This window comes from Pongo abelii, chromosome 20 (assembly GCF_028885655.2).
Source record: "Pongo abelii isolate AG06213 chromosome 20, NHGRI_mPonAbe1-v2.0_pri, whole genome shotgun sequence".
Classification (NCBI taxonomy): Eukaryota; Metazoa; Chordata; class Mammalia; order Primates; family Hominidae; genus Pongo; species Pongo abelii.
The window spans coordinates 41,949,418-41,976,570 of record NC_072005.2 but is presented as its reverse complement, the minus strand read 5'-3'; the positions used below and the strand labels follow the sequence as shown (position 1 = coordinate 41,976,570).

Here is a 27,153-nt window from a genome sequence, read left to right as displayed (position 1 = left end):
CTGGGCGTGGTGGCATGTGCCTGTACTCCCAGCTGCTCAGGAGGCTGAGGCAGGAGAGTCGCTTGAACCCGGGAGGCAGAGGTTGCAGTGAGCTGAGATCCTGACTGCACTCCAGCCTGGGTGACAGAGTCTCAAAAAAAAAAAAAAAGAAAGAAAGAAAGAAAAAATGATTATCTTTGCCCTTCTCCATTCATTTCCTCCCCTCTGTCACTTTTCTTCTAAATAATATTTAAAGGTTGTGTATATTGCCCATATATTTCTTCATGCTAAAACATTCACACACAATTATTTATTTTATTATGTTTTTACAGAAAAATGGATAGCTATACATTTCCCTGAAATTTGCTTTTTTACATTCAACTGTACATTTTGGATTTTCCTTCAATAGATGATGATCTAACAGGCTTTCCGATGGTTACAGTATGTTCCACAGTATTATTTACCAATGCCTTTTCAACCACTTTCCCAATTGTGATATTGTGGATTGTTTGCGCTTTTTTGCCATCTAAAAGTAATGCTGCAATAAACACTTTGTATTCTTGTCTGTTTTATTTCTATAAAATAAGCTTCCCAAGTCATTTCCAGTGTTTTTGTTTTGTTTTGTTTTGAGACAGAGTTTCACTCTTGTTGCCCAGGCTGGAGTGCAGTGGCACAATCTTGGCTTACTGCAATCTCCACCTCCCGGGTTCAAGCGATTCTCCTGCCTCAGCCTCCCAAGTAGCTGGGGTTACAGGTATGCGCCACCATGCCTGGATAATTTTGTATTTTTAGTAGAGACGACATTTTTCCATGTTGGTCAGGCTGGTCTCGAACTCCCGACCTCAGGCAATCTACCCTCCTCAGCCTCCCAAAGTGCTGGCATTATAGGCGTGAGTCACCGCACCCGGCGTCATTTCCATTGTTTTCTATGTTTCCTAGGAAAGTTTTGCTTCTAGAAGATTTCAGAGGGCAAGAGAATAAAGGAGCGGAGTGCAGTTTTTCATATATGTGATTCTGTGAGTGTGTATACACAGAGATTTAATATTTTAATACATCAGGAATTGATTATACGATATAATGCAGGATGTCAGGCTTGTTTCTATCCAGGAATAAAACCAATTATGCCAGAAGTAACTATTATTCACCTTTCTCCTACTGAATTAAAATACTATCAGTTGAATATTAAATGCTAACATACATCTATTTCTGTTCTCCATATTCTAGCAATCCTTGACACTTTTCAGTAGCTTTTATTACTTGGAAATAAAGATGTATGTATATATTATTAATATATAGTTTATTATTTGGAAATAAAGATGTTTCTTCATGAGAATTTTTGACTCATTTATTTTCCAATGAAAAACACATTAGGATTATATTTTGAATTTCATTCAGTTTAAATGCAGAGTATCCTACATGAATAAACAATTGACACTGAGTGGAATTCATTAACACATCTTGAGGTTTCTTTTATAACTCTTCATCCTCCTGACCCTCTAATATCTAATAATAACACCATCTACTGTGATGTCTCACAATACTTAAAATATGCTAGTAATATCTGAAAATTTATTAGGGTTCTGCTTATAAGGTGATAGATTCTTTTGGGCTCTATAGTTATATAATCTGCAGATAAAGGTGACATACCTATCTCACAATATTTTTTATATCTATTTTATTTTATTTGAGATGGAGTCTCCCTCTGTCACCAGGCTGGAGTGTCGTGGCACGATCTTGGCTCACTGCAACCTCCGCCTCCTGGGTTCAAGTGATTTTCCTGCCTCAGCCTCCTGAGTAGCTGGGACTACAGGTGCATGCCACCACGCCCAGCTAATTTTTGTATTTTTAGTAGAGACAGGGTTTCACCATGTTGGCCAGGGTGGTCTCGATCTCTTGAACTTGTGATCCGCCCACCTTGGCCTCCCAAAGTGCTGGGATTACAGGCATGAGCCACTGCGCCTGGGCCATCTTATTTTCTTATTGCATATGCAGAGCACAGACCTGGTGAGAGTGGGTATTGGGCAGCACTTTTTTTTTTAACCACATTTTACTCATTTTTTACCGAAGAGCCAGTTTTTGAGATTTTGTTTTCTTCCTATTTTTAGCCCTACTCTTGTTTGTGTGTTATAAGAGAAATGACTTATTGCCTTGGTGAAATGTGTTAAAACTGTGTGTATATTACCTCCCTTCATTGGACCCTTAATTTCTCCCTGGTCTCTAGTACAGGCCATGATTTTCTATTCCTACTTTATAGAAAATAGATTTTCTATTCCTATTTCCATCCCATTTTCATTCAACTGAAAATGTGATGGGCAATATCTGTACTTTATATCTGTGAGGATTCTGTGTAGACATTCTGTCATCTTACTCTAAGTGTAAACTACAGAAATAAACCACAGTTTCAATGCAATCCCTATAAAAATGCCAATGACATTATTCACAGAAATAGAAAAAATAGCCCTAAAATAGCCACAAAAGACCCAGAATATCCAAAGCCATCCTAAGCAAAAAGAACAAAACTGGAGAAATCACATTACCTGACTTCAAATTATACTACTGAGCTATAGTAACCAAAGCGGCATGGTACTGGCATAAAAACAGACACATCAACCGATGGAACAGAATAGAGAACCTGGAAATACATCCGTACATCTACAATGAACTCATTTTCAACAGAGGTGCCAAGAACATACATTGGGGAAATGATAGTCTCTCCAGTAGATGGTGCTGGGAGAACAATATCCACATGCAGACTGAAACTAAACCCCTACGTCTCACCATATACAAAAATCAAATCAAAATGAGGCCAGGCATGGTGGCTCAAGCCTATAATCCCAGCACTTTGGGAGGCAGAGGCAGGCGGATCAGCTGAGGTCCAGAGTTTGAGACCAGCCTGGCCAACATGGAGAAACCCCGTCTCTACTAAAATACAAAAATTAGCTGGGTGTGGTGGCATGTACCTGTAATCCCAGAAACTCCGGAAGCTGAGGCAGGAGGATCGCTTGAACTTGGAAGACAGAGGCTGCAGTGAGCCAAGATCATGCCACTGCACTCCAGCCTGGGCAACAGAGCAAGACTCTGTCTCAAAAAAACAAAACAAAACGGCCAGGCACGGTGGCTCACGCCTGTAATCCCAGCACTTTGGGAGGTCGAGGCGGGTGGATCACGAGGTCAAGAGATCGAGACCATCCTGGCCAACATGGTGAAACCCCATCTCTACTAAAAATACAAAAATTAGCTGGGTGTGGTGGCATGTGCCTGTAATCCCAGAAACTCTGGAACCTGAGGCAGGAGGATCGCTTGAACCTGGAAGACAGAGGCTGCAGTGAGCCAAAATCATGCCACTGCACTCCAGCCTGGGCAACAGAGCAAGACTCTGTCTCAAAAAAACAAAACAAAATGGCTGGGCACCGTGGCTCACGCCTGTAATCCCAGCACTTTGGGAGGTCGAGGTGGGTGGATCACGAGTTCAAGAGATCGAGACCATCCTGGCCAACATGGTGAAACCCCATCTCTACTAAAAATACAAAAATTAGCTGGGCATGGTGGCACGTGCCTGTAGTCCCAGCTACTTTGGAGGCTAAGGCAGGAGAATCACTTGAACCCGGGAGGCAGAGGTTGCAGTAAGCCGAGATCACACCACTGCACTCCAGCCTGGCGACAGAGCAAGACTCCATCTCAAAAAAGAAAAAATAAAAAAAATTAGCCAGGCATGGTGGTGCGAGCCTGTAATCCCAGCTACTTGGGGGCTGAGGCAGGAGAATCACTTGAACCTGGGAGGCGGAAGTTGGCAGTGAGCCAAGATCGCGCCATTGCATTCCAGCCTGGGAAGAAAAAAAAGAGATTAAAGACCAGGATATTGGTCTGGACAAAGATTTCTTGAGTAATAAATACCCCAACATCCCAGGCAATGAAAGCAGAAATGGATAAATGGGATCACATCAAGTCAAAAAGCTTCTGGAGCACAGCAAAGGAAACAATCAACAAAGTGAAGGGACAACCCACAGCATCGGAAAAAAATTTGCAAACTATCCATCTGACAAGGGATTAATAATATAGAAGGAGCTCAAACAACAGGAAAAAAATCTAATCTGATTTTTTAAATGGGCAAAAGATCTGAATAGACATTTCTCAAAAGAAGACATACAAATGGCCAACAGATATGTGAAAAGGTGCTCAACATCATTGATCCTCAGAGAAATGCAAATCAAAACTACAATGAGATATCATCTCACCCCAGTTAAAATGGATTTTAGGAAGCCGGGCCCAGTGGCTCATTCCTGTAATCCCAGCACTTTGGGAGGCTGAGGCAGGTGGATCACCTGAGGTCAGGAGTTCGAGACCAGCCTGACCAACATGGAGAAACCCCAATCTCTACTAAAAATACAAAATTAGCCGGGTGTGGTGGCGGGCGCCTGTAATCCCAGCTACTCAGGAGGCTGGGGCAGGAGAATTGCTTAAACCCAGGAGGTGGAGGTTGCAGTGAGCCGAGATTGCACCATTGCACTCCAGCCTGGGCAACAAGAGTGAAACTCTGTCTCAAAAATAATAATAATAATAAAATAAAAATAAAATGGCTTTTATCCAAAGGACATACAATAACAAGTGCTGGTGAGGATGTGGAGAAAAGAGAACCCTCATATGCTGTTGGTGGGAATGTAAAGTAGTACAGCTACTATGGAGAAAAGTATGGAGGTTCCTCAAGAAAATAAAAGCAGAGCTACCACTTTGGGAGGCCGAGGCGGGTGGATCATGAGGTCAGGAGATCGAGACCATCCTGGCTAACATGGTGAAACCTTGTCTCTACTAAAAATACAAAAAAAAATTAGCCGGGCGTGGTGGCAGGTGCCTATAGACCCAGCTACTCGGGAGGCTGAGGCAGGAGAATGGTGTGAACCCGGGAGGCAGAGCTTGAGTGAGGGGAGATCGCACCACTGCACTCCAGCCTGGATGACTGAGCAAGACTCCGTCTCAAAAAAAAAAAAAAAAAAAAATAGAGCTACCATATGATCCAGCAATCCTGCCACTAGATATATACCCAAAAGAAAGGAAATTCGTATATTGAAGAGAGCTGCACTCTCATGTTTATTGCAGCACTGTTGATAATAGCCAAGATTTGGAAGCAACCTAAATGTCCATCAATCAATGAATGGATAAAGACAATGTGGTATACATACACAATGGAGTACTATTCAGCCATAAAAAGAATGAGATACTGCCATTTGCAACAACGTGCACGGAACTAGAGGGCATTATGTTAAGTGAAATAAGCCAGGCACAGAACGACAAACTTCACATGTTCTCACTCATTTGTGGGAGCTAAAAATTAAAAATTGAACTCATGGAGATAGAAGGTAGAATGATGGTCACCAGAGGCTGGGAAGGATAGTGGGCAGGGGAAGGGGATAGTAGGGATAGTTAGTGGGGACAAAAATATAGTTAGTATGAATAAGATATAGTATTTGATAGCACACCAGGGTAACTACAGTCAACAATAATTTATTGTATATTTAAAAATAGCAGGGTATGATTGAAATGTTTGTAACGTAAATAAGTGATAAATACTTGAGGTGATGGATATCCCATTTCCCCTGATGTGATTATTACACATTGTATGCCTTTATCAAAACATCTCATGTACCCCATACATATAAGCATGTGAAAAGCTACATAAAGGAAAAAGGGGAGTAAAAAAGAAGTAATCAGTAATAATATATAACTATATGTTAATCAGATAGATGCCCCAGTCTTTTTTCTATAAATCATAGTTGTGACATTCCCTTTTACTTAGCAAATTGGGAGGGTTTGTTGTTGTTGTTGTTGTTGTTGTTGTTGTTGTTTTGAGACGGAGTCTTGCTCTGTTGCCCAGGCTGGAATGCGATGGCTTGATCTCGGCTCGCTGCAACCTCTGCCTCCTGGGTTCAAGCAATTCTCCTGCCTCAGCCTCCCGAGTAGCTGGGATTACAGGCACCCGCCACCACGACTGGCTAATTGTATTTTTAGTAGAGATGGGGTTTCACCATGTAGGCCAGGCTGGTCTCAAACTGCTGACCTCTTGATCTGCCTGCCTCAGCCTTCCAAAGCACTGGGATTACAGGCATGAGCCACCTGGCCTGGCCTGCCTTTCTTTTCTTCCCTCCCTCTGTCCCTCCCCTACCCCTTTCTTTCTTTCTTTCTCTCTCTCTCTCTCTCTTTCTTTCTTCTCTCTCTCTCTCTTTCTTTCGTTTTTCAGACAGGGTTTTAGCTCTGTTACCCAGGCTGAAGTGCAGGGGCACGATCATGGGTCACTGCAGTCTTGATGTCCTGGGCTCAAGCCATCTTCCTACCTCAGTCCCTGCTGAGTGACTGGGACTACAGGCATGTGCTGCAATGTCCAGTTAATTTTTTGTAGCACCAGTGTGTCACTATGTTGCCCAGGCTCGTCTTGAACTCCTGGGCTTGTGATCCTCTTGCCTCAGCCTCCGAAAAGCTGGGACTACAGGCATGAGCCAGCCACCACACCCAACTGTGATTGGAAGTTTTTAAAGTGCCTCGAATCTTCTTTCATAGGATCCAAATTATTGTTAGTTATTATAGTTTTCTATTAACTTTTACTATTGTAAAAGATAGAGGTAGGAGTTGACCCAGGGGAATCTTTGCATTCTATCCATGTTACATTCAGAGGGTTCAAACCTATTTCCCCCTTGAGAGCCAGGATCAATCAGCCCAGCAAACACCAACCTACTCCCCCTTACCTCTCCCACCCCAACCTTTCGTCTGTTGCCCATGGTCACAAGGAGCATCAAATACCTGGATTATATTCTCACTTTCCATTTTATTGGAATCACTGTTGTGTCTCTGGTGAATGTGCTCCTTCACCTATTCTTTACATTATTTTTAGATAAAGTTTCAAAATCTGGCAATTTTTTTGACATGTAGGTTTGATTTTATAATTGGTCATTCAGAGAATGCTGAGGTTTTTATTACATTTTATGGTCTGGATATTACAAGGGTAGCAAGGAAAACAGTAACACCCTTGCAAGGTAACTACCTCAGACAAGATCATTATAGGATGTTGAAGCAAGATATGTCTCACAATGCATTTTGTCTTAAAGTTTCTGTTATTGCGGCAGGCGCGGTGGCTCACACCTATAATCCCAGCACTTTAGGAGGCCAAGGCAGGCAGATCAGCCTGACCAACATGGAGAAACCCCGTCTCTACTAAAAATACAAAATTACCCGGTCGTGGTGGTGCATGCCTGTAATCCCAGCTACTTGGGAGCCTAAGGCAGGAGAATCGCTTGAACCCGGGAGGCAGAGGTTGTGGTGAGCCGAGATCGCGCCATTGCACTCCAGACTGGGCGACAAGAGTTAAACTCCGTCTAAAAAAAAAAAAAAAAAAAAAAAAAGTTTCTGTTATTTTAAGTAGTATAGTTACATGAACTTGCTTATTGTTAGTTTTTCCATCTTTAATTTCTTTTTTGTTTTTCTTTCTTTTTTTGAGACAGTGTCTCACTTTGTCACCCAGGCTAGAGCGCAGTGGTGCGATCTCGGCTCACTGCAGCCTCCGCCTCCCATGTTCAGGCAATTCTCATGCCTCAGCCTCCTGAGTAGCTGAGGTTACAGGCGCATACCACCATGCCCAGCTAATTTTTGTATTTTTTTTTTTTTAGTAGAGACGGGGTTTCACCATGTTGGCCAGGCTGGTCTCAAACTCCTGACCTCAAGTGATCCGCCTGCCTCGGCCTCCCAAAGTGCTGGGATTACAGGCATGAGCCACTGTGCCTGGCCTCCATCTTTAATTTCAATGTTTCTGCATTCTTAAGGTAAAGATGGCTTTTGAAAATACAATATACTTGAATTTATTTATTTATTTATTTATTTTTGAGACAGAGTCTTGCTCTGTGGCCCAGGCTGGAGTGCAGTGGCGCGATCTCGGCTCACTGCAAGCTCTGCCTCCCGGGTGCAGTTCACGCCATTCTCCTGCCTCAGCCTCCTGAGTAGCTGGGATTACAGGCGCCCGCAACCATGCCTGTCTAATTTTTTTGTATTTTTAGTAGAGACGGGGTTTCACCGTGTTAGCCAGGATGGTCTCGATCTCCTGACCTCGTGATCCGCCTGCCTCGGCCTCCCAAAGTGCCGGGATTACAGGCGTAAGCCACCGCGCCCGGACTATTCTTGAACTTTTAAAATTCCAGTCTGACAACCTTTGTCTTTTTTTTTGAGACGGAGTCTCGCTCTGTCGCCTGGCTGGAGTGCAGTGGCGCGGTCTTGGCTCACTGCAACATCCGCCTCCTGGGTTCAAGTGATTCTCCTGCCTCAGCCTCCCATGTAGCTGGGATTACAGGCACGCGCCACCATGCCCAGCTAATTTTTGTATTTTTAGTAGAGATGGGGTTTTGCCATGTTGGCCAGGCTGGTCTTGAACTCCTGACCTTGTGATCCGCCCGCCTTGGCCTCCCAAAGTGCTGGCATTACAGGCATGAGCCACCGTGCCCAGCCCAACCTTTGTCTTTTAAGTAAAGTATTATATTCACTTTTATTCGATGTGATTACTAATATATTTGGTTTTAAATCTATCTTTGTTCGTTTCTGTTTATCTTGTCAATTATATATACATATATATTTTTTTCTCCTTGTTTTCTTCAGGAGCTTTAATAATTATGTCGTTTATGGTTACTAGCCTGGAAATTCCATGTATTATTTCTATGCTTTAAGAATTACCTTAGAAAATACCATGCATAACAAAATCCATCAAAGTCTAAAACAGTTAAGTCAAAAGCACAACACAGTGATTACGGTCGACAAGAATTTATTGTGCATTTAAAAATAAAAGAGTATAATTGGGATGTTTATAACATAAACAGCAAATGCTTGATGTGACAGATACTCCATTTACCCTGGTGATTATTATGCGTTGCATACCTGTATCAGAATATCTCATGCACCCCATAAATATGTACACCTACTAGGTACCCATAAAAATTAAAAATTAAAATTAAAAAGTTCTGTCAACATAAAAAGACATAGAGACGAATCGCTAAGTAAAAGGTTTTATTTGGGAATAATATACAAGAAGTAGAATTGCAATTCAGGACATACATAGACGCGTGGTGTCTGGTATGTCTAGAGAACAAATGAAAAGGTTAGAGTTTATTGGGTAAAGAGGAGGTTATGTGAGTTGTTTTTAAATAAGATTTACTTGGCTGAGCACAGTACCTCATGCCTATAATCTCCCAGCACTTTGGAAGGTTGAGGCAGGTGGATGCTTTGAGCCCAGGAGTTTGAGACCAGCCTGGGCAACTTGGTGGAATCCTGTCTCTTCTAAAAATACAAAAATTAGGCTGGGCTCGGTGACTCACGCCTGTAATCCCAGCACTTTAGGAGGCTGAGGCAGGTGGATCACAAGGTCAGGAGTTTAAGACCAGCCTGGTCAATATGGTGAAAGCCCCTCTCTACTAAAAATACAAACGCTAGCTAGGCATGGTGGCGAGTGCCTGTAGTCCCAGCTACTTGAGAGGTTGAGGCAGAAGAATCGCTTGAACCCAGAAGGCGGAGGTTGTGGTGAGTTGCACTCCAGCCTGGGTGACAGAGCAAGACTCCGTCTCAAAAAAAAAAAATAATAATAATAAAAACCCAAAAAACAAAAAATAGCTGGGCATGGTGGTGCATGCCTGTAGTCTCAGCTACTTGGGAGGCTGAGGTGGGAGGATTGCTTGAGCCTGGGAGGCAGAAGTCTCCCACTGCACTGCAGCCTGGGTGACAGAGCCAGACTCTGTCTCTAAATAAATAAACAAACAAACAAATAAATAAAATGTATTGGTGCTGGCAGTGTTTTACAAGAGCTGGAGAGTTCTGATTGGTGTGCGTCATTAGTTGCCAGGTAGGATTTGTAATCTCAGAGTAATGTTTAGGTCCTTGCTGTTTTGGATTGGGTTTGTGAGCCAATTTTGAAATAGGCAAGTGTTTTTGTATAAGCAGGTAGCTGGGCTTGTGTGACTCATGAAGTAAGCTGCAGTCTGGAAAAATTTCTTGTGAAATATTTGCCTGTTATCAGTCAGATTGTGTGTGAGAGCTCTCTCTTTATGGCCTTCCCCTGGCTTAATTTGCCAGGGTTTGACACAAGTGACCCTGTTTTGAATCTCACAGCTTTCGCAGTTCACACCTTTATTCATTCCCACGACAATAGAAAGTACTTAGGCTACTCTAGCTACATGTATTCACCTACTTTCAATGTGGATTATTGTTCTCTTGTATTTTTATTATCTCTTTCTCAGGCATGCGCCACCATGACCAGCTAATTTTTGTACGTTTTGTAGAGATGGGGTTTCTCCATGTTATCCAGGCTGGTCTTAAGCAATCCTCCTGCTTCAGCCTCTGAAAGTGCTACTACAGATGTGAGCCACCGTGCCCAGCCAATATTATTGCTTTTTATAATCAATATTCATTCACATTTGCCCCCATAATTCCTAAATTGCTTTCCATTCCTTCTTGCATAACAATATTTCCATTTGACATCATTTTCCTTATGTCCATTGATGAAACTCTACATTGGGCTTTTTTTTTTCCAGTACATTGAAGCTATCATTTCATTCTTGACTTTTATTACTGCTATGAGAAGTCAGCTGTCAGTCTAATGACTACTTTGAAGGTAATTTATCCTTTTTACTTTTGCTGCTCTAAGATTTTCTCATTATCTTTGGTTTTTCTGCAGTTTCTCCATGATGGGTCTAGGTTAAGAGATTTGAGTCAATGGTTTAGGGACTTTCATGATCTTTGGAAATTGTTCGGCTATTGTTTCTTCTTCTTTTTGTTTTTGAGCCAGAGTCTCGCTCTGTCGCCGAGGCTGGAGTGCAGTGGTGCGATCTCGGCTCACTGCATCCTCCGCCTCCAAGGTTCAACCAATTTTCCTGCCTCAGCCTCCCGACTAGCTGGGATTACAGGCACGCACCACCATGCCCAATTAATTTTTGTATTTTTAGTAGAGCCGGGGTTTCACTATGTTGGCCAGGCTGGTCTCGAACTCTTGACCTTGTGATCCACCCACCTCAGCCTCCCAAAGTGCTGGGATTACAGGCGTGAGTCACCGTGCCCTGCTAGCTATTGTTTCTTCTAATATTGATGTTTAATTGGAACTCCAACTAAAAATATGTTTGACCTTCTCACTCTGTCCTACGTATCTTTTTTTTTTTTTTTTTTTTGAGAAGGGGTCTCACTCTGTCACCCAGGCCAGAGTGTAGTGGTGTGATCATAGCTCATTGCAGCCTCTACCTTCCGCCCCAGCCTCCTAAGTAGCAGGCATGCACCACCATGCCCAGCTAATTTTATTTTATTGTATTTTAATTTCGTTTATTATAGTTTATTTAGAGATAGGGTCTTGCCATATTACCTAGGCTGGTCTCAAACTCCTGGGATCAAGCAATCCTCCCACCCAAAGTACTGGGATTATAGGTGTGAGCCACTGCATTTGGCCAGCATTTAATTTTCATTATTGTACTTTTCACATATGAAAGTTTTATTTGATTCTTTTGAAAATCTATGTCATTTTTACAGGTCCCTATACATATCTTCTTCTTCTTCTTCTTCTTCTTCTTCTTCTTCTTCTTCTTCTTCCTCTTCCTCTTCCTCTTCCTCTCCTCCTCTTCCTCCTCCTCCTCCTCCTCCTCCTCTTCTTCTTCTTCTTCTTCTCCTTCTTCCTTCTTCTTCCTTCTTCTTCTTCTTCTTCTCCTTCTTCTCCTTCTTCTCCTTCTTCTCCTTCTTCTCCTTCTCCTTCTTCTTTTCTTCTTCTTCCTTCTTCCTTCTTCCTTCTTCCTTCTTCCTTCTCCTTCTCCTTCTCCTTCTTCCTTCTTCCTTCTTCCTTCATCCTTCTTCCTTCTTCCTCTTCTTCTTCTTTTCTACTTCTTCTTTTTTTGAGATGGAGTCTCGCTCTGTTGCCTAGGCTGGAGTGCAGTGGCACAATCTCGGCTCACTGCAAGCTCCGCCTCCCTGGTACAAGTGATTCTCCTGCCTCAGCCTCCCAAGTAGCTGGAACTACAGGCACCCACCACCACACCTGGCTAATGTTGGTAGTTTTAGTAGAGACAGAGTTTCACCATATTGGTCAGGCTGGTCTCGAACTCCTGACCTCATGTGATCCACCGCCTCGGCCTCCCAAAATACTGGGATTACAGGCGTGAGCCACCACACCTGGCCTCTCGATACACGTTTTAAGGAGATAAATTCAGCACTGACCTTTATGCCTCTTCCTTTCCATGTTTCCATGTTTTGAGGGAGGGGAAAAGTGACAATTTCTAAGTCTCGGGTTTTTAAACTTTTTAAATTGTAAGAATAAAACATAGATATAGAAAAACAAAACTATAACATAAAAATATAGCCAAATGAATTGTTACAAGACGAATACCTGTGTAACCAGAACTCAGGTCAAGAAATAGAACTTTGCTAGATAATCTAGAAGTTCCTCTGTGTTCCCTGTCCTCAAAAGTAACCAGTTCCACTCTCTTTTTTTTTATTTTTTATTTTTTTGAGACAGAGTCTCACTCTGTCGCCCACGCTGGAGTGCAGTGGCACAATCATGGCTCACTGCAACTTCTACCTCCGGGGTTCAAGCATTCTCCTGCCTCAGCCTCCTGAGTAGCTGGGATCACAGGCGTTCGCCACCACACCTGGCTAATTTTTATATTTCTGTTAGAGACGGGATTTCGCCATGTTGGCCAGGCTGGTCTCGAACTCCCAACCTCAGGTGATCCACTTGCCGTGGCCTCCCAAAGTACTGGGATTACAGGCGTGAGCCACTGAGCCCATCCCTCTCCTAACTTTTATAGTGATCACTTCCTTGTGTTCCTTTATAATATTATTATCCATTTGCACATCCCTAAATGCTTTTGCCTTCCCTTTTTTATTACTTGACATGTCTTTTAAGTCTTTTAACCAACAAGAGTCCCTGACACTCATATGTTGATAAAAGTATTTGATTTTGCTATGCTGGATATAAAATATTTGCCATATCTTTTCTTGCAGTGAGTATGTAAAATATGTTATTCTATTTTCTTTTCTTTCTTTTTCTTTTTTTTTTTGAGACAGAGCGTTGCTCTGTTTCCCAGGCTAGAGTGCAGTGGCATGATCACGGCTCACTGCAACCTCTGTCTCCCAGGTTCAAGCAATTCTCCTGCCTCAGCCTCCCAAGTAGCTGGGATTACAGGAGCTCGCCATCAAGCCAGGCTAATTTTTTTGTATTTGTTTTTTAGAGATGGGGTTTCACCATGTTGGCCAGGCTGGTCTTGAACTCCTGACCTCAAGTCATCCGCCCACCTCAGCCTCCAAAGTGAGCCACTGCACCCGGCCTGTTACTCTATTTTCTACTTACTATTTACAACTGTCAGAAGGTAAATGACAACCTGATTTTTGTTGCTTTTTAAGTCACTTATACCTCTCACTAGTGATACACATCTTTTTTATTTCAGAAAATGTTTTATTATAATTATAACATTTTAGTATTTGTTCTTTTCTTTTGCTTTGGCTTCATTCTTTAGAAACTTCTATTTATGTATTTGATCTTCTTGAACTGTCTTCTATGTTTGTCTCTTTCTCTCAGGTCTTTTTTTTTTTTTTTTGGTCACTTTCTTCATTTCCATCCAATTTTAGAAATGATCCTCATTTTGGCCTGGCGCGGTGGCTCACACCTGTTATCCCAGCACTTTGGGAGGCCGAGGCGGGTGGATCACGAGGTCAGGAGTTCGAGACCAGCCTGGCCAACATGGTGAAACCCCGTCTCTATCAAAAATACAAAAATAAGCTGGGCGTGGTGGTGGGTGCCTGTAATCCCAGTACTCAGGAGGCTGAAGCAGGAGAATCGCTTGAAACCGGAAAGCAGAGGTTGCAGTGAGCCGAGATCTGCCACTGCACTGCAGCCTGGGCGAAAGAGCAAAACTCCATCTCAAAAAAAAAAAAAAGAAAGAAAGAAATTATCCTCATTTTTCAGTTAATGAGTTTGCTCCAAACAAAAGAAATTTTCCTCATTTTTACCTTCAGTTTCTCTTAAACATTTGTTGTGTTTATTCTTTGTGGTGGTCCTTTTAGTTTAGTTTTCATTTCTGAAATGATTTTTATTTGAATTATTTTCAGAATTATTACCTCATTTCCCAGATTTTCTGATTCTAACTGATTTTGTTCTTTCATATCTTGTATCATTTTGTTAATGAAATTTTAGCTCAGTCTGAAATAGCAAGTTCCAGTTCTGATCTCCTGTGGGCATGGCTTTCTGATATGCTTTTATTGTCTGGAGGAATGTTATTGTGTTCCTTATTCTCTCTTTTAAATTGTAACTCTTAGGGAATTCATGCTTGATACTTTTCTGTTGTTTTTTAAAAATTTTATTAATTAATTTATTTATTTATTGAGATGGAGTCTTGCTCTGTCGCCCAGGCTGGCGTTCAATGGCACGATTTCGGCTCACTGCAACCTCCGCCTCCCGGGTTCAAGCCATTCTTCTGCCTCAGCCTCCCAAGTAGCTGGGACTAAAGGCGTGTACCACCACGCCTTTTTGTATTTTTAGTAGAGACGGGATTTCACCATGTTGGCCAGGCTGGTCTCAAACTCCAGACCTCGTGATCGGCCCACCTCTGCCTCCCAAAGTGCTGGGATTACGTTTAATTTTATTTTTTAAGACAGAGTCTCACTCTGTCACCCAGGCTAGAGTGCGGTGGTGGAATCTCAGCTCATTGCAACCTCCACCTCCAAGGCTCAAATGATCCTCCTGCCTCAGCCTTCCAAGTAGCTGGGATTTAGTGCACCACCATGCCCATCTAATTTTTTGTGTGTTTGTAGTAGAAACGGGGTGTCACCATGTTGGCCAGGCTGGTCTTGAACTCCTGACCTCAAGTGATCCACCCACCTCAGCCTCCCAAAATGTTGGGATTACGGGCATGAGCCACCATGCCTGGCTGGTGTTGCTTATTATTTATTTATTTATTTAGAGATGGAAAGGAATTTTGGCTGTCGGTTTTAAGAGCTGTCACAGCGAAGAGTTCACTGGCCCCTTCAGGTCTTCCCTCGCGGACCACTTGCACTCCCCTCCTGTTGGTGTAGGAAAAGCCTCAACCCCTCTCTGCTGCTGCTGTCAGCATGGCCCTCTGTGTTTTTTTGTTTTGTTTTGTTTTGTTTTTCGAGATGGAATCTTGCTCTGTCACCCAGGTTGGAGTGCAGAGGCACAATCTTGGCTCACTGCAACCTCTGCCTCCCGGGTTCAAGCGATTCTCCTGCCTCAGCCTCCTGAGTAGCTGGGATTACAGGTACCTGCCACCATGCCCAGCTAATTTTGTATTTTTAGTACAAAATATTTATTATACTAAATATTTATTTAGTACAACAGGGTTTCGCCACGTTGGCCAGGCTGGTCTTGAACTCCTGACCTCGTGATCCGCCTGCCTCGGCCTCCCAAAGTGCTGGGATTACAGGCATGAGCCACCGTGCCCAACCCCCTCTGTGTTTTAATACTGGTTTTGAGGCTCTTCTGTTTTCAGATGATTTCAGATGCCCCATCACTTCCCTCGGCTGCCTCCTTCACAGATGCTCAGGTCCACCATGCAGGTATTGTGATGTTTATGATTGTTCTCATCTGCTTATATTTGGGGGCTCATGGGGACATTTCTTTTATTAGTTTGCTGGTACTGCTGTAACAGATTACCACAGCTGGGTAGCTTAAACATAACTTTATTTTCTCACAGAGAGGCTTTTCGTCACAGATCAAGGTGTTGGCAGGTCTGGTTTATCCTAAGGCCTCTCTCCTTGGCTTGCAGACAACTGCCTTCTTGCTGGATTTTCACACGGCATTTATGCTGCGTGTGCACATCCCTAGGGTGCCTCAGCATATACAAATTTCCTTTTTTAAAATAAGGACACCAGGCTGGGCATGGTGGCTCACACCTGTAATCCCAGCACTTTGGGAGGCTGAGGCGGGTGGATCACCTGAAGCCAGGAGTTGGAGACCAGCCTGGGCAACATGGCGAAACCCCGTCTCTACTAAAAATACAAAAATTAGCCAGGCATGGTGGTGCGTGCCTGCAGTCCCCGCTACTTGGGAGGCTGAGGCATGAGAATCATTGAACCCAGGAGGTGCAGTTTACAGTGAGCCAAGATCAAGCCACTGCACTCCAGCCTGTGTGACAGAGTGAGACTCTTGTCTCAAAAAAAAAAAAAAAAAAAAGATAAAATAAGGACAACAGTCATATAGGATTAGGACCCACCCTAACTACCTCATTTTAGCTTAATCATCTCTTTGAAGGCTGCACCTCCGAATACACTCACATTGTGAGGTACTGGTGGTTACAGCTTAAACATACGAATTTTGGAAGCATGCAATTCAGCCCATCACATTATCTCACGTAGTTTTGTTTGAATGCTGTCAACAAGCTTTTGGTTTTGCTGTCTGATTGCTCTATTTTTATTTGGGGATTTTGGAAGATTCAAAAACTACTGCTGGAGGCACAATTTTTCTAGAATCTTGGTGCTTCTGTTTTTGTTTTGTTTAATCAGCTTTATTGAGGGAAAATTTGCATGCAACAAAATTTATCAATTTTAAGTGTACAATTTGATGAGTTTTGACATACATGCAATCATGTAATTATTACCAGTGAACCTCGAAAATCTGAGAGCGGTCTCAGTTAATTTAGAAAGTTTATTTCGCCGCCGGGCACGGTGGCTCACGCCTGCAATCCCAGCACTTTGGGAAGCCGAGGTAGGCGGACCATGAGGTCAGGAGTTTGAGACGAGCCTGGCCAACATGGTGAAACCCCGGCTCTACTAAAAATAAAAAATAAAAAATAAAAATAAATAAATTAGCCAGGCATGGTGACGGGCGCCTGTAGTCCCAGCTACTCAGAAGGCTGAGGCAGGAGAATCGCTTGAAACCGAGAGGCAGAGGTTGCAGTGAGCCGAGATCTCGCCACTGCACTCCAGCCTGGGCGACAGAGTGAGACTCCGTCTCAAATAAAAAAGAAAGTTTATTTTGCCAAGGTTGAGGACATGCGTCCGTGACACAGCCTTAGGAGGTCCTGATGACACATGCCCAAGGTGGTCAGAGCACAGCTTGGTTTTAAACATTTTAGGAGGATATGAGACATCAATCAATATATGTAAAATGAACATTGGTTCGGTCCACAAAGGTAGCACAGGTCACAGGTAGGTGAGAGACAAACGGTTGCATTCTTTTTATTTATGGCTTTTTTTTTTTTTTTGAGACGCAGTTTCACTCTTGTCTCCCAGGCTGGAGTGCAGTGGCATGATCTCGGCTCACTGCAATGTCTGCCTCCCGGGTTCAAGCGATTCTCCTGCCTCAGCCTCCTGAGCTGGGATTACAGGTGCCCACCACGACGCCCAGCTAATTTTTTTGTATTTTTAGTAGAGACAGGGTTTGGCCATGTCTTGAACTCCTGACCTCAGGTGATCCGCCCGGCTTGGCCTCCCAAAGTGCTGGGATTACAGGCATGAGCCGCCGTGCCTGGCCATGGTTGCATTCTTTTGAGTTTCTGATGAGCCTCTCCAAAGAGGCAATCAGATATGCATTTATCTCAGTGAGCAGAGGAATGACTTTGAATAGAATGGGAAGCAGGTTTGTCCCAAGCAGTTCCCAGCTCGACTTTTCTCTTTACTTTAGTGATTTTGGGGGCCCAAGATGTGTTCCTTTCACAACCGCAATCATGATATACAGAACTTCCATCAACTCAGAAAGCTCCCTCATGTCCTTTTTTTTTTTTTTTTTTTTTTTTTTGGAGAGTCTCACTGTGTTGCTCAGGCTGGAGTGCAATGGCATGATCTTGTCTCACTGTCCCACTGCACCTTCTCTCCCCACCTCCAGAGTAGCTGAGACTACAGCGCCACTGCGCCCAGCTAATTTTTGTATTTTTAGTAGAGACAGGGTTTTACCATGTTGGCCAGGCTCCTCTCGAACTCCTGACCACAAGTGATCTGCCCACCTCAGGTTCCCAAAGTGCTGGGATTACAGGCATAAGCCACTGCACACAGCCCCTCATGTTGCCCAGGCTGGAGTGCAGTAGCACAATCTCAGCTCAATGCAACCTCCACCTCCCAGGTTCAAGCGATTCTCCTACCTCAGCCTGCCAAGTAGCTGGGATTACAGGTGTGCACAACCATGACCAGCTAATTTTGTATTTTTAGTAGAGATAGGGTTTCTCCATGTTGGCCAGCCTGGTCTCCAACTCCTCACCTCAGGTGATCCACCTGCCTCAGCCTCCTAAAGTGCTGGGATTACAGGCATGAGCCAGGGCGCCCGGCCACTCTTGCACTTTTGCAGTCTGGCTCCTCCCCAATCCCTGCCCCAGCCCCTGAAGGCCACTGTTCTGCTTCCTGTCCACAATAGTTGTACTTTTTCTAGAATTTCATATAAATAGAATCATACAGTATGTAATCTTTTATGTAAAGCTTCTTGTACTTAACATAGTGCTTTTGAGATTCATTCATGTTGTTGCATATATCAGTAAATTATTCTTTGTTTTCTGAGTAATATTGCATTTTTTGGACATCTTCCAATTTGTTTATCTGTTTACCAGTGGACAGAGAATGGGTAGTGTCCAGTTTTTGGCAGTGTGAATGAAACTACTATGAACATTCAAGGACAAATCTTTTTTTTTTTTTGAGACGGAGCCTCACTCTGTCGCCCAGGCTGGAGCGCAGTGGTGAGATGTTGGCTCACTGCAACCTCCGCCTCCTGGGTTCAAGCGTTTCTCCTGCCCCAGCCTTCTGAGCAGCTGGGATTACAGGCATGCGGCACCATGCCCACCTGATTTTTGTACTTTTAGTAGAGACAGGGTTTCACCATGTTGGTCACACTGGTCTCAAACTCCTGACCTCGTGATCTGCCCACCTCAGCCTCCCAAAGTGTTGGGATTACAGGCATGAGCCACCGCGTCCGGCCAATAATTTTTTTTTTTTTAAAGGAAAATAAGTGCTAGTAAGACTGTAGCGCAATTGGAACTATCATACTTTGTTTATGGAAATGTAAATGGTGTAGCTGCTGTGGAAAAAAGTTTGGTGGTTACTCAATAAATTAAACATAAAATTACTGTATGACTCAGGAATTCCATATATATATATATGCTTTGTGCATATGTGTGTATATATATATAAATATGCTATATATTATTTTTTAAAGACTTCTTTTTCTTTAAGACAGAATCTTGCACTGTTGCCCAGGCTGGAGTGCAATCTTGGCTTACTGCAACCTCCCCTTCTTGAGTTTAAGTGATTTGCATGCCTCAGCTTCCCAAGTAGCTGGGATTACAGGTGCATGCCACCATGCCCAGCTAATTTTTGTACTTTTAGTAGAGCAGAGTTTCACCATGTTGGCCAGGCTGGTCTCGAAATCCTGGCCTCAAGTGATCTGCCCACGTCAGCCTTCCAAAGGCCTGAGATTACAGGTGTGAGCCACCATGCCTGGCCCACTTATATATATTGAGTATATACCTAAAAGAATTGAAAATGAGTGTTTAAACAAAAACTTGTCCACAAAGTTTATGGCAGCAATATTCACAATAGCCAAAAGGTAGAAACAACGCACTTCTATCTACTGATGGATCAACAAAATGTGGTACATTCATACAATGGAATAGTATTCAGCTAGAAAAAGAAATAAAGTATTGATGTATGCTACAGCATGGATGAATATTCAAAACATGCTAAGTGAAAGGAGTCAGACATAAAAGGGCTCATATTGTATGAAAGTATCTAGAACAGGCAAATTCATAGAGACAGAAAGCAGATTAGTAGCTTCCATGGCTGGAGGAAGTAAGGAATGGAAAAAAACTTAGAAGATATGTGGATATATTAGTTCGTTTTCACATTGCTATAAAGAACTGCCCGAGACTGTGTAATTTATAAAGAAAGGAAGTTTAATTGACTCACAGTTCCGCATGGCTAGGGAGACCTCAGGAAACTTACAATCATGACGGAAGGGGAAACAAGCACGTCTTACATGGCAGCAGGTGAGAGAGAGAGTGTGCAGGAGGAACTGTCAAACACTTTTAAAACCATCAGATCTGGTGAGAACTCACTCACCATCACAAAAACAGCATAGGGGAAACTGCCCCTATGATCCAATCACCTCCCATCAAGTCCCTCCTTCAACACATGGGGATTACGGGGATTACAATTTGAGATGTGATTTAGGTAGGGACACAGAGCCGAACCTTATCAGTGGCTTTTATTTTTATTTTTATTTTTGGGGGGGTGGTGATTAAATATTCTGGAACTAGATAGTGGTGATGAAAGAACACTGTGAATTCAGCCGGGCGCGGTGGCTCACGCCTGTAATCCCAGCACTTTGGGAGGCTGAGGCAGGTGAATCACGAGGTCGGGAGTTCAAGACCAGCCTGGCCAACACGGTGAAACCCCGTCTCTACTAAAATACAAAAATTAGCTCGGTGTGGTGGCGGGCACCTGCAATCCCAGCTACTCGGGAGGCTGAGGCAGGAGAATGGCTTGAATCCGGGAGGCGCAGGCGGAGGTTGCAGCGAGCCAAGATCGTGCCACTGCACTCCAGACTCCAGACTGGGCAACAATGCAAGACTCTGTCTCAAAAAACAAAAACAAAAACAAAAAAACACTGTGAATTCACTAAGTGCCTCTAAATGTTATGCTTTAAAAATGCTTAAAAATGGTGACTTTTTATATTATGTATATTTTGCCACAATAAAAACATTTTTATTGCTTTCCTGGTGTTATGACATGGAACTTTTAACTCCCGCTCACCCATCCTTTATCCAGTTCTACCCGAGCACCACAGCCCTCTTACATCTTATGTCCCTGCTGACTTGGCTCTGTCTTATTAGCCCCATGGCTAAAGCTCTCATCCTGCTGGTCACCAACTCTCCTTCATTACCTTCTCACAATAGACATTTCTTATATCTTCAGGCTATCCACAATTGTGACTCCACTTGTAATCAAATCCACAAAGGTACAAAAGATACAAAAGGGAATCTGGCATACAAGAACTATAAGTAAGACCAGCTGGAATTGAGAAAGAGATTACTGTTCCCTGAACTTATTGCTGTTCCCTGAAGGGTGGAAGGTGGCCTTTTCCTTGGCTTCAGGGAGATATGTATTGTGTGTTACACTGAGTAGACCATGAACCAAGATACCTAGTGTGTGGCTTTTTTGGCATAGAAGTTTTTGGAATGACTATCAGCAAATAGCATCCCAGAAAGAGACTTTCAGTTCCAAATGATTTAATTGAAAAGTTCTACCAACTCATTCAGGTTAAGAATAATTCCAATCTTACATAGTAAACTTTCCCAGAGAATAAAAAGGCAGAAACAGTGACTTCTTTAATGAAAATATGATCACCTGTAATCCCAGCACTTTAGGAGGCAGAGATGGGTGGATCATGAGGTCAGGAGTTCAAGACCAGCCTGGCCAACATAGTGAAACCCCGTCTCTACTAAAAACACAAAAATTAGCTGGGCATGGTGGCATGTGCCTGTAGTCCCAGCTACTCAGGAGGCTGAGGCAAGAGAATCTCTTGAACCCAGGAGTTGGAGGTTGCCATAGGCTGAGATCATGCCACTGCACTCCAGCTTGAGCAACAGAGAGAGACTTTTTCTCAAAAAAAAAAAAAAAAAGCAAAGAAAGAAAATATCACCTTGATTTCAAAATCTCTCAAAGACAGTATGAGAAAAGAAAATTACGGGGCAGTTGTATTCATGAAGGTAGATGCAAAGTTCTTATCTAAATCATTAAGGAAACAACTTTATTAATTTTTAGCCAACTAGATTATGACCAACTTGAGATATTTATTCCAGAAATGCAAGTTTGACTTATTATTTAAAAATCAGTTAATATGATTCCCCACATTAACGTATTAATTTAGAAAGAACCCCAGGATCATCTCAAAAGATACAGAAAAGATGATAGAATTTCAAATCCAATCATCATCAAGCCTCTTGGAAAAATAGAGATACAAGGAAACTTCTAAGAAAGGATATCCAGGGAGAAATTTAAGCGCATTTTTTGATGGGCACGGTGCCTCACACCTGTAATCCCAGCACTTTGGGAGGCTGAGGCAGGAGGATTACTTGAGCCCAGGAGTTTGAGACCAGCCTGGGCAATATAGTGAGACCTCATCTCTACAAAAAATTTTAAAAATTAGCTGGGTGTGGTGGTGCTTGTCCCAGCTACTCAGGAGGCTGAGTCAGGAGAACTACTTGAGCCTAGGAGTTAGAGGCTGCAGTGAGCCCTGATGGCACCATTGCACTCCAACCTAGGCGACAGAGGGAGACCCTGTTTCAAAAAACCAACAACACATTTTTTACTTAATGATGAAATGCCGAAATCTTTCCCTTTAAGATCAGGACCAAGGCAAGAAGGCCCGCTACCATCACTGCTAGTCAACAGTGTACTGGCTGCATCACTTGGTGACCAAAAAAGGCTCTATCATCTGCAATGCTTCTCGTTCTGTGCTAATAATAAAATGTTACTCCAGCTTCACACTAATAAAGTCATTCCAGTGTGAAGACACTGGTTGAGTCTGACATATTAATGTCACATGTCTCTTTCTGAAGGGTCATGTATTGTGAACTCTTTAGTGATAAATGGAGGTGAAGACAGGAGAACAGGTCTGGAGGCAGGGAACCTAAGGCCATTCCCGCTGACTTCTTAGAACTGAATCAAAAGGAAAACCCCGTCTCTCCACACCCAAGTAACAAAAGGATCAGAGGCTACTACCTTTGCACTGTGTCGCAGATGAAAAATAGAAAGTACCTCTGATTGGTCCCCTCCTGCAATCAATCAGACATTTGCATAGGGCGTAACTTTGTAACTACCTTTTAGTCTCTGATTGGTCCTGCCTTCTGCAACCAATCAGACTGGTTGTGGGCCACTCCTTCATTTACATAGGGTATAACCAAGTAACCAATGGGAAGCCTCTCGAGGGTATTTAAACCCCAGAAAATTCTGTAACCAGCACTCTTTGAGGCTTGAGCCTGCTCCCACTCTGTAGAGTGTACTTTGATTTCAATAAATCTGTGCTTCTGTTGCTTCATTGTTTTGTGGCTTTGTGCATTTTGTCCAATTCTTTGTTCAAAACATCAAGAACCTGGATGACTACCATGAGACAAGAACTTAGCTTAAATCCCTACTACACTAATAACAATTACCAGATTTCTCTACCTCTGTAAAGATTTCAATTGCTATAAAAACATTTACATTTCTAATATACAGCTTTTCTCTTATGGAGACGCTTTGGTGAGTGTAAAGATTTGACTTTCAATGGAAACATTTACCACACAGTAATATGTGTATGGCTTCATTTTTTCCATACTCTGCATTTATTTGGTTCCTTCCCTGTGAAGACTTTTTGAGTATCAGGAAGCATTGATTGAAAGCCAAACACCTCAATACATTTATCACATTAACTTAGTTTTTCTCCCATCTTGAATGGATGAGAATTAAGCTGTTTAAATTTATTATATATAAAACATGTATTAGGTTTCAGACTGATGTGAACACTCTGTCTATCAAGGCTTGACACTGATAAGTACATTTCTAAAATGTCATTTAATTTCCAATTGCAAATGTCCCCAGTGTTATCTCTCTTAGGTATTTCCTCTGTGGCCTCTCCGGGCGGCTACCTTGTGTTTTGAGGAGATTGCTGTGCTAGATAGAGGCTGTAACTAAGCAACTTGTCTTTACCTATATCTATGGGAAAATTAAGTTACATGTATGATACTTTGTTCAGAGATTTCTAGTTTACTAATTTTTTTTTTCTTGAGACAGAATCTTTCTCTTGTCTTCCAGGATGGAGTGCAATGGCATGATCTTGGCTCACTGCAACCTCCGCTTCCTGGGTTCAAGTGATTCTCCTGCCTCAGCCTCCCAAGTAGCTGGGATCACAGGTGCCCACCACCACTCCTGGCTAATTTTTGTATTTTTTGTAGAGATGGGGTTTCGCCATGTTGGCCAGGCTGGTCTCGAACTCCTGACCTCATGATCTGCACGCCTCAGCCTCCCAAAGTGCTGGGATTACAGGCGTGAGCTACTGCGCCCGGCGGATTTTTTTTTTTTAAATGACAAAGACATGGCTTTAATGTTATCCAGGAGACAGCTGATTCACATAGGGTTATTGAACACTAGAATCTGATCTTGACTCTCTCATGTCAACAACAGACAAATGCATTACAATTTAGGGAAAGCTGTTTTCTGGGTACCTCCCAGGTGTTTGCAGAAGAAGGCTAGAATTTGCTGCCAGGCATCTACCTGGGCCTTAGAATGAGCCCTGGCTCCCCAACCCACATCATGTGTTTGTTCAGTAATTTGTGAAGGGAAGCTGGGCACAGGGGGAAGTAAGGAGGCTCAGTGTAAAGCCCAGTCCCAGGGTAACAGATGATCTGGGGTTTTTCCTTTCCATGGGCCTGTAACCTTTCAGAGACTGTTTGGGCATACAACTCACTCTTCCAGTTATGGTCATCCTGACCAACAATGAAAAGGATGGGGCCCTGGGCCTTCTCTACTGAAATCATGCTGGGGTTCTCATACCCTCCTACAAGATCATTCCTTATATCCACGATGTCCACGAGGCCTGAGAAAGCTACCCTGATTCTCCTCAGGTCATAGCCCAACGGTGGAATGCTATTCTGCTTATAGTTTATGCCTCTGTTCCCACTGATCCCGGATCCATTGATGGAAACTGTGTCTGAGTCATTCTTCAAGAATGAGGCCATTGAGAGACAAATATCAGCTCCTAGAGAAATGCCCCAAGGCCCAATGCCTGGGCCTTTTACCTGGGGATGTTGACGCATGTAGCATAGGGCTTCTTCGAAGTACTCCAGGGGTATGTTGTCCACATTCTTGCGGAGATCTTCAAAGTTATAATAAGCTAGAGCGAACATGGCAAAGCCATGGCCAGCAGGGAGGCTGGCTCGATATTCCAACAGGCTCCCTCCAATACCAAAGATGCCAGTGATCCCTAGGAAGGGTCCAGGTCCTGGCGGCAGGAAGAGCGTGGCGCGCACCCGGCCCGCGCGCACCGAATCGCGCCGCACCCCCTGCGGGAGGAAGTCGCGCTCGTGCCGCGCCTGTCACAACAGCCGTCCAGGCTCGGGGTCGTGGCCGTCCAGCACCTCCAACTCCACGATAAAGGGAATCTATACCTCCCGCTTCAGAAAGCGCCAAAAAGGCTTCTTGGATTCCACGGCCCACAGCAGCCCCATGGACTCGAGCCCCACGAAGCTGCCGCCCAGCACGGGCGCGCGCTCCAGGTCCAGCTCGCCGCGGGCGTCGGCGCAGTAGCGCGCGTGGGCCCGGAAGAGCCCACCCTTCTCGTCGCGCAGGGACGCGCGCGCAGCGTGACCAGCTGCTCCGAGGCCAGGCCGCCCTTGGCGATGCGCACCGGCTTGTCCCGGCAGCCGCGGCCCGCGGGCTCCAGGGATCAGCGTTGCTGACATCTCGGAGCCGGAGCGGGGAATCCTAAGGTCAAGGTCCGAGGCCCGTCCAAGATCGTGGCAAGTGCGCCGATTGTCCAGAGGACATCCGGCGTCCCCTGGTGCCGGGAGCGGCCGGTGGCTGAGCAGTCCCAGAAAGCGCCTGGGACTTTAGACCAGTTAACCCGGCGCCCTGGACTCGTCTGAGGCAAAAGGAGCCAGACTCCTCTCCTGGGTCCTCTCCTTGGGCCCCGGGGAGCGCAGACTTTTTTTTTTTTTTTTCCTTTTTTTCTTTTGAGACAGGGTCTCGCTCTGTCGCCCAGGCCGGAGTGCAGTGGCCGATCCATAGCTCACTGTAATCTCGATCTCACAGGCTCAAGCTATCCTCCTGCCTCGGCCTTCCGAGTATGTGGGACTACAGGCATGAGTCATCAGCCATCACGCCTGGCCTGATTTTTTTTTTTTTTAACTTGGAAAAAATATATACTTCACTCCCACAAAGTATTATTTTAGACTCCTGCCCCATTATTCCTAGAGAATTACAATTTCCAAGTAAAGTAAAAACAAAAAAGTAGTGAAGACAGAAGAGTATTTAACCATATCGCTGTAGAAAATTTTATTGAATATTCTAAGGCATGTACTTGTCCTTTTTGTGTCTGTTGGTAGAAAAAGAATAAACATTAAACTCAGCTTAGTATTTCCAAAGTAGTAAGAAACACTTTTGCACATAAGGATACTTTGGGAAACCTTGTTTCCCCCACTGTATTTACACTGAGTGAGTAACAAGTCTCTGTAAAGACGCAGGTGAATTGGTCACTAGCAGGCAAGGCAGACATCAAGCACTGTAAGAAATCAGAGACTGACTTCAAAGAAAACTCAGCGTTTACTGATAAATTGTGTTATTACCCCATCAATGGCTAGCCTTCATGCCATGAAAATGCATCCATGTTAATGATGTCACTGTCTTACCTAAATGCAGATGATAGCTGCCATGATATAGAAATGACATTGAACTTAAGGAAAACACTACACTGTGCAAAATCCTTGTTAAAACCAAACGTCATAAATGCATTTGAAGCAGAGTGTCTAAGCCACGTAAAATCAAACCCTTGATAGTTATTAGCTGGCCTTCTTCTATAAAGAAAGCTTTCTTTTTCCTTTTTTCTTATTTAATGGGGTACAATCAATTATACACATAATGGGTGGCATGGGGAAAATATTTCAAGTAGTTTTTAAACACTAGCTGTATAACTAAGAGGGACATATAAAAACAGGGATTGGCAAACTTTTTCTTTAAAGGGCCTGATAGTAAATACAGTCAATCTTCATTCACAGATTCTGTATTTGTGAATTCATCTACTTGCTAAAACTTTTTTATAAACCGATAGTCAATATTTGCAGCACCTTTGTGGTCATTTGTGGACATCTGAAGAGCGGTGAACATTTTTGAGTCCCTTAACAGGCATGTTCTCAGCCAAAGTCAAACAAAGTGATCCTCTATCTTCTTATTTCAGCTCTCATACTGTAAACAGGTACCCTTTTTGCAGTCCATTTAGTACCTTGGCCTCTCATATTTTTGCGCTTTTTTGCTGGTGATTTTGCTGTTTCAAAGGGACCCCAAATATAGTAGTGCTAAAGTGCTGTTGATGTTCCTATGAATGAGAAAGCGGTCATGTCTTATAGAAAAAATACATGTGTTAGATAAGCTTCATTCAGGCATGAGTTATGGAGCTGTTGGCCATGAGTTCAATGTTAATGAATCAATAATATA

General features: G+C 43.4%; 1 pseudogene; it reads right to left on the bottom strand.

Moving 5' to 3' along the window:
• Nucleotides 1–24,048: 24,048 nt before the first annotated feature.
• On the bottom strand, nt 24,049–25,406 carry LOC100451561 (peroxisomal succinyl-coenzyme A thioesterase-like; annotated as a pseudogene).
• Nucleotides 25,407–27,153: the final 1,747 nt, after the last annotated feature.